The sequence below is a fragment of the Anomaloglossus baeobatrachus genome, chromosome 12 (genome assembly GCF_048569485.1).
Source record: "Anomaloglossus baeobatrachus isolate aAnoBae1 chromosome 12, aAnoBae1.hap1, whole genome shotgun sequence".
Taxonomy (NCBI): Eukaryota; Metazoa; Chordata; class Amphibia; order Anura; family Aromobatidae; genus Anomaloglossus; species Anomaloglossus baeobatrachus.
The window spans coordinates 86,045,261-86,059,147 of NC_134364.1; the positions used below are offsets into that span (position 1 = coordinate 86,045,261).

Below are 13,887 nucleotides of genomic sequence, written 5' to 3' on the forward strand. Positions count from 1 at the left end.
ATTACCTGCACAGTGAGGGGACCTTCACGGACCTCACTGACCCACATATCCAGGGGCACCACCAGTAAAGCAAGGATCAGGGTTCGGGATACAGACCAGCCCTACAGGGTCCACACTGCCCGCCGTACGGACAAGGAGACTGCCACAAAAAGGGACAGTCAGCCCCCAAACCGCTCCACGCTACGGGGACACAACCATACTGAGGGTGCCGGGGACAGACCAACTGAGTCATCAACTGGCACTGGAACTACAGGGACCTGAACCAGTTGTCCGAGGGTCAAGAGTAGAGACTATTAACTACAACCACGGTGTGGCCTCCCTTATTAACGGCGAAAGTCTCCATCACCCATCTCACCGGGCTCAGCCCTACCTGCGGAGGGCCTACCACCATAACTGCCATTACCACCAGCCCTAGGGGTAACCAATTCAGCAGCGGCGGTTTTCCCATATTAACCGCAACCTGCAGGTGGCGTCACACCAATGACTTTAATCTCCCCTGTAAATACTCCCCATTAAAAAAAGCACCCAGGGCACGGGACTGGGCAACGGCCACCAAAGTGACATTCCCCAGTGATACACAGCCCGGGACAGAGTACCCCATTCCCTGAGCGACACACAACAGCCCCTCCTCTGTGCTAGCAGCATCACCTACCCTGCCTCTTGGCACCTTCTGAGACGCTCCACCACCGCCGCTCCCACCTGATGAGTATGGCTCTCACGGAATTACATTTTAAAATATGTGGTGTTCATGGCTCTCTCAGTCAAAAAGGTTCCTGACCCCTGCTGTAGAAGGACAATAAGTCATAATGCGCATAGATGAATGTCCGTATTAAATACAAAGTTCCCCTCCTATAAATATCTGATAGATCTTAGGAAGTACTCATATAGCCTGTTACCTTGTTTAGGTTCTACACAATACTTTCTCAATTATTAGAACTACAATATACTGTGAAATCTCAATGCGTCTTGAAGAAGATGGATTACTTGTATCTGTATTGCTTTTCTTTATACGTATATATGTAATTTGGTTAAATATTGTATATATTGAATATTAATTATGAACATTTATTGTATACATTTTTTGTTCTTCATAGTGACTTTGTGAATAAGACCTAATTGGTTAAAACGTTACTTCCTTGTGTCCCAAATGCGATACACAACTACTATTAAATACTTCCTTTTTTGCATATTGAAATAAGAGTCTGCAGTGATTGGATTTGGACTATTACGAGGAGTGTATATAGACATTTGTGAATTGTCTTTAGTGCCTCTCCATCAAAAAAAAAATACCTTTAAATGTGTTAGTGATTGGAACTTACAGTCAATAGTCCTTTTTTGTTGTTCATATAGGCTGTGCCGCACCATAATTTGCAGTGTTTTATCATCACAACTCTATTCCTACCTGCCTAATAAGACTACAAATTCTTTAGCCTTGTTATCTCTGATTAATTCATTCTAAGTTTTTACTGTAAGTTTACATTAATAATGAATCACCTTACTCGGAAGAGTTCAATAATTCCTATAAAAGATTCCCTCCCCCTTTAAATACACATAATGCAATCATGGATTTGGGGATAATGAAAAAACCACGGTGTTGGCTGCGCTGCTATTAAAGTTCATAAAGATGATGGTATTGTTCCAAAAAACTTTTTTTATTGCAAGATTATAAGCCACAACGCGTTTCGGGGTTAAATGTTCCCCCTTCCTCAGGTAGCCGGAGTGCACGGGGCTGCTGCAGCTATTCCAAGACTCTGCCTGAATCACATCAAGCCTCTGAAGGGCCAGTGAGTCACCGGCATCTTTTCTACGGGTCCGTCCACCACAGAGGAGGAGCTGCAGCTCAGTGCTGGTCTGACGGCTGTGCTCTCCATGTGGGATATCGATCGTGTGAGCGGCAGCCTGAGCTGGAAATACTGCGGGCTGGAAAGGACGAGATCCCCGCTGATGCCATAGCGGTACACCGTGGACCTCCCTTCGGCTGGCTCCCCAGTGTTGTACCTGACGTACAACAGGACCAGGTGAGTGTGTCCATCACACTGCACACGTAATAAGTTATCATTCGATTTTACACAGGAGCGCACCCTCTTTTTCTTTTATAATGCAATCATGTCTACTTGTCTTTATATAACTGCAAAATTAATCAGAAACTGTTTACTTTTTTAGTTAGCATGGTTGCTCATCGGTCACTACTTGAGTAGTCCTTTGTACCCAACACCCATCTTTAAATGAAGATGTGACAATGACAGACACAGCAGAGTTAATATAACTGGTATGCGCAATGGAGGCAAGAAGCTATATTGATTACTGTTAGCAAAATACACTCCTTCTATGTCATTAGAACTCCAAATTAGTAAGATTTGTTTCATGAGATCTCAGGAAATCATTGCAGCATACGCTTTATGGTGTACTCAAAGTTTCTGCCTTATTACATCATGTGACCAGTTTATATAATATCCAAAACAAAGAAATAACTCCTTAGAACTATGCACTAATAAGAGCCGCAGGGGTGTGTGTAGAAATGTGAAATATTCCAGCCCATCAGTGTTAGCTTAGCCCTATGACATAATTTACTTATAAGACAAGATGGTTTCTATAAGAACAAAATGGACTGTATTCTCTCATAATTATAGATTCTTGGAGAAGTCATAAAGCTTACACAGTAGTGAGTCAAAAGTTATATGCCCAACGGGATGGAAACCTATAGAATAACAAATATAGCTGCAACTTATCTTCCAGCACTGCCTCTCTACCGCTGCTCTGGTCTTTCTTGATTGGCTGCAGCAGTGACATCACATCTACAGCACACATTACTGCTGCAGCCAATCACTGTTTAGCGGCTTGTACCTTCTATATTGACACTGCTGCTGAGTCCAGAGAATATCTCAGGGTATCAACTGTGGTCCGCGCTAGTGAATTTGAAGCTCTCTAACTGATGGAGTTGTCAGGCTCTGGGCTCAGAAGCTATTGTACTGCCCCGGTGTTGGTCAGGCTGCTCAGATCCGGGATCGTGGTGGCTCGAGAGGGCCCGGACCGGGGTTGGCGGACACTTATCTTTAAAAAGGGGGGTATTTACAGGGGATACGTTCGTGACGCCAGCTGTGGGTTGCTGTAATGGGAGTACCGCCGCTGCTGTAAGGAATACCGGGGCAGATGGAGTTAAGCAGCATGATGTTAGTCCCTCCACAGGTATGGATGGCCCCGGGCTCAGGGGTATTGGAGTTCATTTGGGAGAGCAGGGTGCAGGGCAGCAGGGTACTCACTGTGGGTAATCGTGGTGCAGGATGAGGATTATAAAGTAGACACGCACGCTGCAAGTAAACCAAGTCCTCTGTGTACCACAGTTGCTACGGGGGAGCCCGTCCAGGTGTCCGCTCCGACCGGTGTCACTTGATGGTCCAGAGCCCACCTCCGTGCACAATTTAGTTGTCTGTCTGTAAGCCCTCGGCTTGAAGCTGTTAGGGCCCCGCTACCCTTGTGAGGTGTAGCTGTGCTCTTGGATAATGGCACTTGGGACTTTAGTGGGCTGTTTTTGGCTGGAAAACACTGTCCTCCGCGTTGTGCTGATGCCCCCAATCTCTGAGCTCTGTGGAAAGGTCCCTGAAGGTCTCCTTTCTCTGCAGGTTAATTGCCAGGATGTTGAATCGGCTCCTGACCTAAGGTCCTGTACCCCGTCGTGCTCGGTACCGGTCCGTTTCTTTTGGACTTGCTGGTGCCGACAGGCCTCCTAAACTATGTCCGTCGCACCTTTTCCAATGTCACTGCCACCGATCCCCGACTCCTCTGTTCCCGGACCACCGTCTGCGACCCAACCATGGTCTAGCTCCCCGGGAGCGCACTCTCCCCAGTCCCTCTCTCCTTGAGGACTCTTACTCGACTCGACTCTACAACTCAACTCTCCACTGAACTGACTTCCCTCCCACCAGTCTGCTTGACCCCTAGGTGGGCGGCCCTTTTCTAGCTAGACCAATCCACTGGTGTGTCTGACAGGTCATGATGTGTGGTGTTGATTGGGATTTGTGGTGCTGTTGGTAGTGACACCGGTTTCTTAGGAACCTGGAACCATGGGGGGGTAGGCCCTGCACCCTGGGTAAGGATGCAGTACCCTGTGGCACCCTGATGTACTCAGGGGCGCCACATTATCACTGCTCAAATGGCTCAAATTACATGTCAATGTGTGTCATACGTGTGCTGACAGCACACTGACCAGGCTATTCACATGTGCAATTGTTTTTGTGTCGATTGTTAATTCTCAGAAGCACTAAGTTTGTACCGAATTTCCCCATTCAAACACTCAAGTGCTATCCAAGTTGCATTTATGTGTGTTGGGGCAACTAGTTGGGGAACTAACGCCCCCTCGACTAGTCAAAGTCCTAATTAGCAAATCATAAATGGACTTTAGAAATACTTTTTATAAAGATCTGTTTATGTGAGCAAATACAGGACGGGACGGTTAGGCAGGGATTATAGATATGTGCACAGAACTACTCGTGGTTCTGGAGGCACAGAGGACCTGACAGGTTCTCTTTAATCACAGTTTTCATCAGTGTGTTGGATGTGATTTTCATTCATTTTGATCTGTGTGCCCGTCTTTCCTATCAGTGTGTTATACATGGTACGTAAAAACACAAAAAGCATTTTGCAGCTTATCCTACCCATTAAACAATAAAAGATGGCCAGAACTCAGATGAGACATAGATGGAAGCCAAAAAAAAATCATTAAAAACACTCCATTTAAGAATTGTTTTATTATTAGCAATCATAATTAATATTAATATTATGATGATAATACGAGACAATTACATCATGCAATTGTTTTGTTTTCCCAAGTGCTTCAGCCAAAGCTATGCAATTCAGCAGTTTACTATCCATATGATTTCAATCCAAATTATTCAACCTCTATTGCAAATTCGTTTTGTTTTTTTAGCAAAATTCACAAATTTTCTGCCGTTTGCGATAAAACAAGCAAACAAGAAAATATAAAATAGCTCAATACAACTAATGTAACAAGTGGTTTCTCCACATTCAACACAAAATGCTAGATTTAATGACTACTGCAGTTTTGGATTCAATCCCTTCATAGCAAGCATCTTTAGTACTTAGTAGAAAGCTTTTGACTGTCATGACCTGCTGCAAATGTACCGTATTTTTGGTTTTATAAGACACACCAGATTATAATATGCACCCCAAATTTAGAGGGAAAAAAAGGTAAAAAAAAAAATGGGGGAGTCAGTGTTATACTCTGGTGGTGTCTTACTGGAGGGATGCGGCGGCAGCAGTGGTGGAGCGGGGTCACAGGAGGCAGGGGCGGTGCTGGAATAGGGCAATACTGCAGGCGCTGCAGTGGGGGCTGTGCTGGCTGTGGAGCCTGTGTGGAGCAGGGCCGTGCCGCGGGTGTCACAGATGCTCTATCAGCATTGCAGGTTTCAAAGAAATGGTGCCCAGAGTCGGCGTGTGCGCAGATTGAGCTCTTGGCTTAATCACAAGCCGATATCTCATCTGCGCACGTGCCACCTCCAGGCGACATTTTTCTTAAGTCTGCCGCTGGGATATCAATGGGCCAGAGGCAGCACGTGTGTAGATGAGAACTTGAGCTAAGAGCTCCATCTGTGCACGCACCGACTTCGGGCACTATTATTTGAAGCCCGCACCGCCGACAAAACATCTTGCCCACCACACTGCACTACTCCGCACAGCCCCCACCGCAGCCAGCAAAGCCCCCACTGCAGCCAGCACAGCCCCCACCGCAGCCAGCAAAGCCCCCACCGCAGCCAGCACAGTCTCCCACTCCCCACTCAAATTCTTGCAGTGTAAACAGGCTGCTGATATGATCTTTGGCACAGTGCAAAAAAACATCATTCTAGGTAGTGTGACGCCGCCAGGTGGTCACAGAAAAACACACACCCCACACAACACCATCCAACACCAGGTTCCATCAGCCAGAAAATCGTAGCCACCCTCCTCAAGGTAGGAGGGACACACCAGTGGGCGGGACCAGGCGGATTGGGAGCGCCCACCTAGGGGTCTTGAGGATCCGGGGGAGGGAACCAGCCAGTGGAGTCAGAGAGTTGAGCTAGTTCAAGTGACAGTGGAAGTTCAAGTCGGAGCCTAGTGAAGGGTAGCCAGGGTAGTGGCCCTGGTCTACTGGCTAGGTGGCAAGCAGTGGACTATCTCTAAAGGCGACAGGAGTTTGGTTGCGGGAAATCCAGAGTGGACCGGGACAAGGTTGGAGCCCGCCGGTACCGACAGCGGAGATCCGGTACGGAAACTGTGCACAGGCGGGGTACCTGGACCCTAGTTAGAAGACAGTTGCAAGCCCCTTCTCTAATTAGCCAGGCCGGGAGCAAGGTTCCAGACATTGTTCCAGTGTGTTAGCCCAGATAGAGCGAAACGGCAGCCCACTGCGGGGGATAGGGTATCCGCAACAACCCACTGAGATCCCAAGGGTCAGTTTTCGCGGGCACATCTCCCAACCAAAACCAAACCGGAAGTGGACTTCCCCGTTCCATATGAGGTCATCTAAAATAGAAGGAAAATACAAAGTGCCGGAGGAAGGGACATTGGTACACCAGCCGGGTGTGGGAACCGTATACACCCTGAGGCGGCAGCCGCCACTGACACCTTGTTTTACCAGCAGACTTGTGTGCATTTATTCTATCGTGAGTACACCGACACCCTCCGGTCCGGCCCGGTGCATCACCACCAACAGCCATCACCTCCCGTGTTCTGGACACTGAGCCCCGGGGCATCCACCCCTACCCACAGAGAGGTTAACATCCAACTGCCATTCCATCGCCCCCGGGTGCTCCCCAACAGCAGCGGTGGTACTCCACTTTACCACACACCGTCGGTGGCATCACCAACTATCTACAACAATCCCCTGTACATATTACAACCCCTTTTTATTTGAGTGTCCGCACGACCCCCGGGTCCGGAGACCCCTCGAGCCAGTGCGGATCCGAGCAGCCGGACGGCTGACGTGGGGGCGGCACAGTAGTGCATTGTCCTGTGTAAACAGGACTCACAGTTCCGAGAATAATGGCAACCTATGCGCACTGGCAGATCAGCGGTTGTATGGTGCCGCTGGTACGTTCATGTAAATGAACCCATAGTGCTTTGTATGCTTTTTACTGTGCAAACTGACGCTAGTACTTGCTCTCACTAATTTTTGCTGCAAGGCTTTTGCACTCACTCAAGAGCTTTGACTATGTGCCTCCTCAGTAAACTGGTGGCAGCTAGGGACAGCATCCTTTTTCTATCGCATCCAGATTTTTTAGCCAGTTTCTTTAACTATTTTCCCAACTGTGTTTCTAAGGACATTTTTTCATCTCCATGCAGGTAATGAACTTTTCTCAATTTTTTGTACATCTGTCTTGATAGCTGAAAAATATTAGTGAACTGGAGGTCCTTGCTCAAGATGAATGGGCATTACTCAGGAACACTACTTGAAGCTGATGTTTACATTATGGGCTCACCTGGTGAGGTGGATTCTCTATAATATAGGTCTGGGTGAGCTCTTGGATCACAGGCAACAGTAGTTCTGAGCAGGATTTTGATTAACAACACATGGATAAAGGAAAAACAGGACAACAGTTTGTAGTACAGTTAGCATAGATGAAGTAAAGTAAGGTGTCTGGATACACACAGAAACAGTAGCAGTATAGGAAACAGCTACCTCCTGGCACAGAAGCAGTTAATTACAGAGGTTTGTTTGGTATTTTTTGGCCCGGCTAAAAACAGGAGTAAATATGAAGTAAATACAGTGTGGTATCTTTCATCAGGGCAATGGTTAATAGCAGCAATGAAACAAGGAAGTAAATGCAGTCTGGTAACTTCCAGAAGGACATTAATTATTAGCTGCATTGCAACAGTGTAGAGAATGCAGTCTGCCATTTTCCAGCAGGATAATGGCTAATAACTGTGATGCAGCAGAGAAGTAAATGCAGTCTGATATTTTTTCATCAGGGCAATGGTTAATAGCAGCATTGAAACAAAAAACAGGTTACCTTCCATCTTAAACTACCTGCTACTTTGAAAATCCCTAATGTCTTTCATGTTTCTCTACTATGTCCTCTGGTCCTCATTGGACCTACGGTCCTATGGTCAATACTGTTCTTGTTTCTGCCTCTGATCCAGACACTGTTTATGAAAACATCAAAATTGTGGACTGCAAAAAGATTAGTGGTAATCTCTTCTACAGTTGTGAGGAGAGATGCTGGGTGCTCAAAAAGGTTATAAATGAGGCAATCTTGTTCAAAAGATTTCATGCTAAGCATCCTCCTTCTGCTGTCGAGTATTCATCTGGGAGAGTCCTTAAAGAGGGGTGGTACTTTTACACACCTGTCCTGGGTATCCTGGGCTCTGCTTCCTTTCTTGGTCCTCTGCTCTCTGTTGTGCTTCACATTGGATTTTGCCCAGTGATTTCATCTCCGTAATTCAATTTTAGAACCACTAAAACACACACCTGTGTGATAGGAGTTGACACGCCCGGGTGTGGGGTGACTCGTTACCGGGCCGCGTTTCGGAGGTTTGGGACAGGAAGTTGCGGCGGAGAGTCCCAGTTCTGTGACCTCGGTGGTGTCATCAAGTAAAAGTGTAGGGGATGATGTTAGGTTTGTGACTACGCCACCAGTGGTATGCGGCCAGGTATTAGTCGCCGCTGCGGAATGTCTTCGCTGGGGCAGATGATAACGCAGCTCCGATGGTACAGCTCTCCACAGGCAGAGCTCTGGCCCTGGGAAGGATGTGGGGAGTGATAGTCCCCTGCTGCTGTGCAGCTGTGGCGCAGGAAGGATTGGATGACACAGGGGTTGCAAACAAAGTTCTTTACTTACTCAGTTGTCTCCACCTTTGGACTGCCGGACTTCGCTGTCATTGGCTCCAGCTGAACCCGGATAGTTCAGAGGCCAGAACCAGTGTTTCCTTCAGTGAGTCCTTCCTCCTTGCGCTGTATTGTGTGAGTCCCTGCTGCCTGAAGCCACGCAGGGACCTGAGTCCTTTAATGGACCCCATTTCTGTCCCATATAGCAGGCAGCGCGAGTCCGTTGCTGGTGCCATCTGTTGGTTATGACTCCCGGCTCTATATGCTGCGTTGCCCCGAGATCTGTGTGTGGGCTAGTAGACTTGAAATCCTCTGCCCGGCGGATTCTGCTGGCAGGACCTGCAGTGCCCACCAGCCTAGGGCTCCACACCCAGAGGTGTTATGATTCAGTGATCGAGGAGGATCAAAGGGGTAGAAACTAGGAAACCCAGAGAATCACCAGAGTGGTTGGAAACTCAGCTGACTGCACACCTCTAACTGATAACACAACTAGAAGTAGCCGTGGGACGTGCCTACGATGACCTAGTCGCCTCGACACAGCCAGAGAGCCATTTGTTCCTAAAGAGAGAATAACAAGGAAAGCTAATCTGCCTCGGAGCAGTTTCCCAAAGATTATAGGTAGCCCCCAAACAAGTAAAGCCGGTGAGACAAGATGAAATACAGTACACAGGTAGAGAACAGATTCAGCAAAGATGAGACCCAAACTATCTATATAGGAAAGGACAGAAAAGAGCACTGTCTGCAACTGCGCAAATCCCTAGCAAAAAAGCAAGACACCTAATATGAAAAAACTGAGACCACACAATCTCTCCACCACTATATCAGTACTCTGGTGTTACTAGGATCCAAGCAAAACACTAATGTAGAGGAAGGACTGAAATGAATATCAAGCATGACAAAACAAAAATACATTGCAGAATATGGAGCTGGGTACACAGATCTTGCCAGCAGGGAATAATCCAACTCCACCCAGAACTCCAAACAAACAGAAACCAGGAAACAAGCCTTAATACCACAGAAATAAAAACGATAAGAAAGTAGAAACAAACCAGCAAATGGTACAAAGACAAAACTTATCTGCAAGGAGTTCAGATGGAAACAGCAGATAGGGCAGGCACCAGAATGGCCAGAGCACCACAGGAGACAACATTGATCACCGGCCCAAACCGAGAAAACACTACTCAGTTATACAGGCCCAGTCTGAGCAGCCTGATTTCCAATCATCAGCTGTATGGTTTCTGTTAAGCAGACTAACTCTACTACCAGCACTGGCCACAAGAGGGAGCCCCAAACCGGAACCCAGTGCAAATGTGTTCACAACACACAGGTGTGCACTGGTCCTGAGTGTCAGAGTTCCGGGATTTCTAGTTTGCTTCTGAAGGATCTTGCCCTTTGTTAACATGGAGTTTTCTGTTCTGCTGCCCTACTTCCTGTTCATCTGTTTAAAAGCCCGCCCCTAAGCTTAGTCTAGTTGCTTGAGTATACTGCTTCCTGTCTACTCCTGCCCTGCTGCTCTTGGTTCCTGATTGCTATTTTGGATCCTGTTGCAACACCCGACACCGGCTCTGGACTTCACCTGGTCTCAGCAAGCTGTGTCCTCGCTGGTCCCGGACTCCGTCTGCCGTCTCTGGTCGGCACTTCTGCCCAGTTCCTTCCGTTTCATATCCACCCTAGGACTCACATCACGTACGGACATTTTTGGACTATACCTGTTGCCCTTTCATGTCCCGGCTGCTGCGCGTTAAGGCCTTCTGGGGTGATCGCCAGACAGCCCCTGTATAGGGGTTCGCTCCTGGTGGTCTCCCTGGGGGAGTCCGGTGCGCGGCCCCGGGAATTCCCCTTTGTTCCGAACCTGGCAGGTATTTACTGTATTTATGTTCTACTGTGTTTATGTTCTGTGTACATATTGTTGGTTGGATATTATAAAACGTCTTTGCACCAAGAACCCGTCTCTGGTTGTCATTGCCCTAACGCAATCGAAATCCTCAGTTCATACAATAGTATTACACTAAGGGAGCTATCAGCTCTCCCCTAAGTGACCGTGTTCTCCTATGTCTCACTTGTTTTCCGGGTTCTGTCACTATTCTGAATGTCAGTGTCTCACTCTCCCTCTCTCCTGGTCCTGGGACAAATTCCACCAGCTGCCCATCCCCAGGACCAGTCTCCTGCAGCTCTGCTTCCTTCTCCTCTCTCCTCAGACTGTCATTTCCTGTGTCCTGTGAGAAACTGGCTGACTGGCTGTGTGTGTCATCTTACTCCCTGTGTCAAGCTCCTCCGCCTCGGGTTCCTGAACTAGTGAGCAGGGGATCCACTACATTAGTGATGGCCACCCTCCAATGTCTCTACTCCAGCCCAGTCCCAGTGAGAAGGCAACTTTTTGTGTATGGTGGTGAATTGTGGTGGTTTACCGGTGATGACCTCCTCCATTTCCGAGATGACTGCTGCACCTCGGGTGAGGTGCAGTACCCTGTGGCGCCTGAATCCGCAGGGGCACCACAGATTAGACTACAGAGTCCAATGTTGGTGTGCTCCACCATCTGTGTTTATTGTTTTTTAACGCCGGAAACGCATCAGAGATGACTTTTATGAGCCGACAGAGCGGATTTATTGTGCTTTAAATTCCATTAATCTCTGATGGTTTTTACTTTCTGTGATTACTGTTTGTTCAACTCCTCACGGTTCCTTGGGTCCTCAAGGAAGCTACACCAACACCTGTGGTCAGTGTGCCTACTCAAACCAAAGGCTTAGTAGATCCACCTCACCAGGTAAACCTTTCAATCCACATATTAAAAAAGCAAACAAAAAATACACTTTAATATGTCCCTTGCACTTAATGATATTTCTTATAGTATCTGAAGAATTTGCTAGCATAGAATGGAATTATCTCCCATAGTCACAGGAGTTGGATAGTATTTAGTCAGGTTTTCTTTTATGGCCAACTTCTCTAAAAAGTGCTGCTAGTTTTGCATATTTTTATTACGGGATTAGTAGGATCTTCTTTATAAAAAGGGAAAAAGTTTCAATAGTCCCTTTTGCTTCTGCTAAGCGGGTCATTTACAATTTAACATTAAGGTGCCATGAAAATTCCGCTCTACCGGATAGGGAAAGTGCTAGAACCATTATTACCAGCCCGTGATCTGACCAAAGATACAAACATCTGGAACATCTAAGGGAGAGGCACAGCAAAACATGGGAGAATAGCTCCAGAATAGCTGTTACAGGCATCAGATCTGAAGCAAAAATCCCTTTCCCCATGGTACAATGCCCTTCACATATCTGTTAGTTTCTTTACTGTAAATTGTTATAACCTTTCGGTCGATGCACGAGAAGCCAAGGACCTACCTAACGGCATGGCGAGAGGTGGATCCAAATTCCACCTATTGTTAGAACAATTTTTTTAAAAAAATGTAGCTTGTTTCTTTTCTTAAGTATGCTCAAAATGTATTCAATCTCACTGTAATTTGGAATATATATACCCTTGGTATCTATGTGGGTATAAAGAAGAGTTGGAGAAAAGAGCAGATCGCAATAGTAACCCCCCCCCCCCAGTTTTGGCCCGGGGGTTTGGTTGTGAATCCAGGCAGAGTATTTATTTTTTTCAATTCTGAACCATGCAAAATTTAAATTGGGTCTCTTGAATAAATAATACTAGGGATCTATTCTCATGAAAATTGTAAGAGACTTGGCATTTTTTTCTTCAGGTACATTAAGACCCTTTACATTTTATAAGCTAAAATTAAGCTGAGCCACTATAAAAGAAAGAGGGAATGCAACATAAGTCTTACAATAATAAACACAGTCTACCCTTTACAAAATGGAAAGTAATGGGAAAAGAGGAAAGAGATAGGGGGGGGGCAACCAGAGGGAAACCTAAAATGCTGTAAAATCAACCAATAAGCCCATAACGGTCAACTTCCAGAGTGAAGAATTAAAACGCTATGTAGGGGTGAGGAGGCCATGGGTCATGACACTCCAATAAACCTTAAATTTATAACAGTAAGATCAACAGACACCAATGGAAACCTCAAGACGTAAATGGTATTAATCTAGATGTCTCTAAATATCCATAAGGGTTGGCTTAAGGAGATCACAAGCTGGTGCAAGATATTGCTAGTGAAAATACACACAAAACCTCCTAATGAGGACCACATGACATCACACAAAGCTTAAGACAAGAAATCCAAAGTGGAGAAACCTAAAAAAGAATGAGTAAAATCTGAACTTGCATACTAGCATACATACATATGAAGATATAACAGCAGTCACATTAGCGCTTTAAAATTAAAAATAAAGGAATCCAAGTACTCCTCTACTAGTCAGAGCACAGCATTTAGATGCGGATATGTACAGGACTGTCACCCAGTGGTATTCCCCAGCTCTTATTGGCTGTAGATTTCCCTCCGGCTTGTTGCCGTCTGTCTCCTTGAGGAAATAAGCCAATCTGGCGGAGTTACCATTGGTAGTTGGAACATTGCCAAGAAGACGGGTAGATTCCCCAAGGTTTGGAATGCAGCAGAACTTTCCATTTAAGGATGCCCCGATGGTGTCAAGCACCCTTCTCCAATAGAGATGACAAGAGAGGACCCTGCAGAGAAGTCCTGTAGAGGGCTAGAACCGAAGTAAGAAATGGTAATTTTTTTTCAGCTTTTCCGTTTAGGCAAGTTTGATGATGCCCAGGATAAAACAGAGAAGAGTGAGGCTAAGTGAACACGTTGCGTTTTTTCCCACGTTTATGCAGCGTTTAAGACTGCAGCATAAATGCATGCGTTCTGCTTCCCCAGCAAAGTCTATGAGAAGTTGGCAAATTCCATGCGCATGTTGTTTTTTTTTTAAAAGTAGCATTTTGGATGCTAAATATTTGACAAGATCAATGCATTTAAAAAAGCAACATGTCACTTCTTTTGTGCGTTTTGGTTGCATTTTCCACCCATTGAAATCAATGAGGTGTGTTAAAACGCAACCAAAATGCGCTTGCACTGCATTTTTGTTGCGTTCTGCATGCTTTTTTGACAAACAGAACACAGGTCTGTCTGTTTCTCTCTCTGTCTGTTGGTCTCTCCCTCTCCCCC

The 13,887-nt window shown here is 46.3% G+C and overlaps 1 protein-coding gene across 2 annotated transcripts in view; it reads left to right on the top strand.

Annotated features, from left to right (window-relative positions):
• Window positions 1-13,887, top strand: part of AKAP6 (A-kinase anchoring protein 6) — a 460,428-nt gene that overhangs the window by 50,984 nt on the left and 395,557 nt on the right. The window contains exon 1 of one of the 2 annotated variants that reach the window (XM_075329664.1): window positions 1,780-2,018. The exons of the other annotated variant lie outside the window; for it this stretch is intronic. The gene's annotated coding sequence lies outside the window, so the exon portion shown is untranslated. Of the gene's footprint in view, window positions 1-1,779; window positions 2,019-13,887 lie in introns of those variants that run through there. 2 annotated transcript variants of the gene reach the window in all.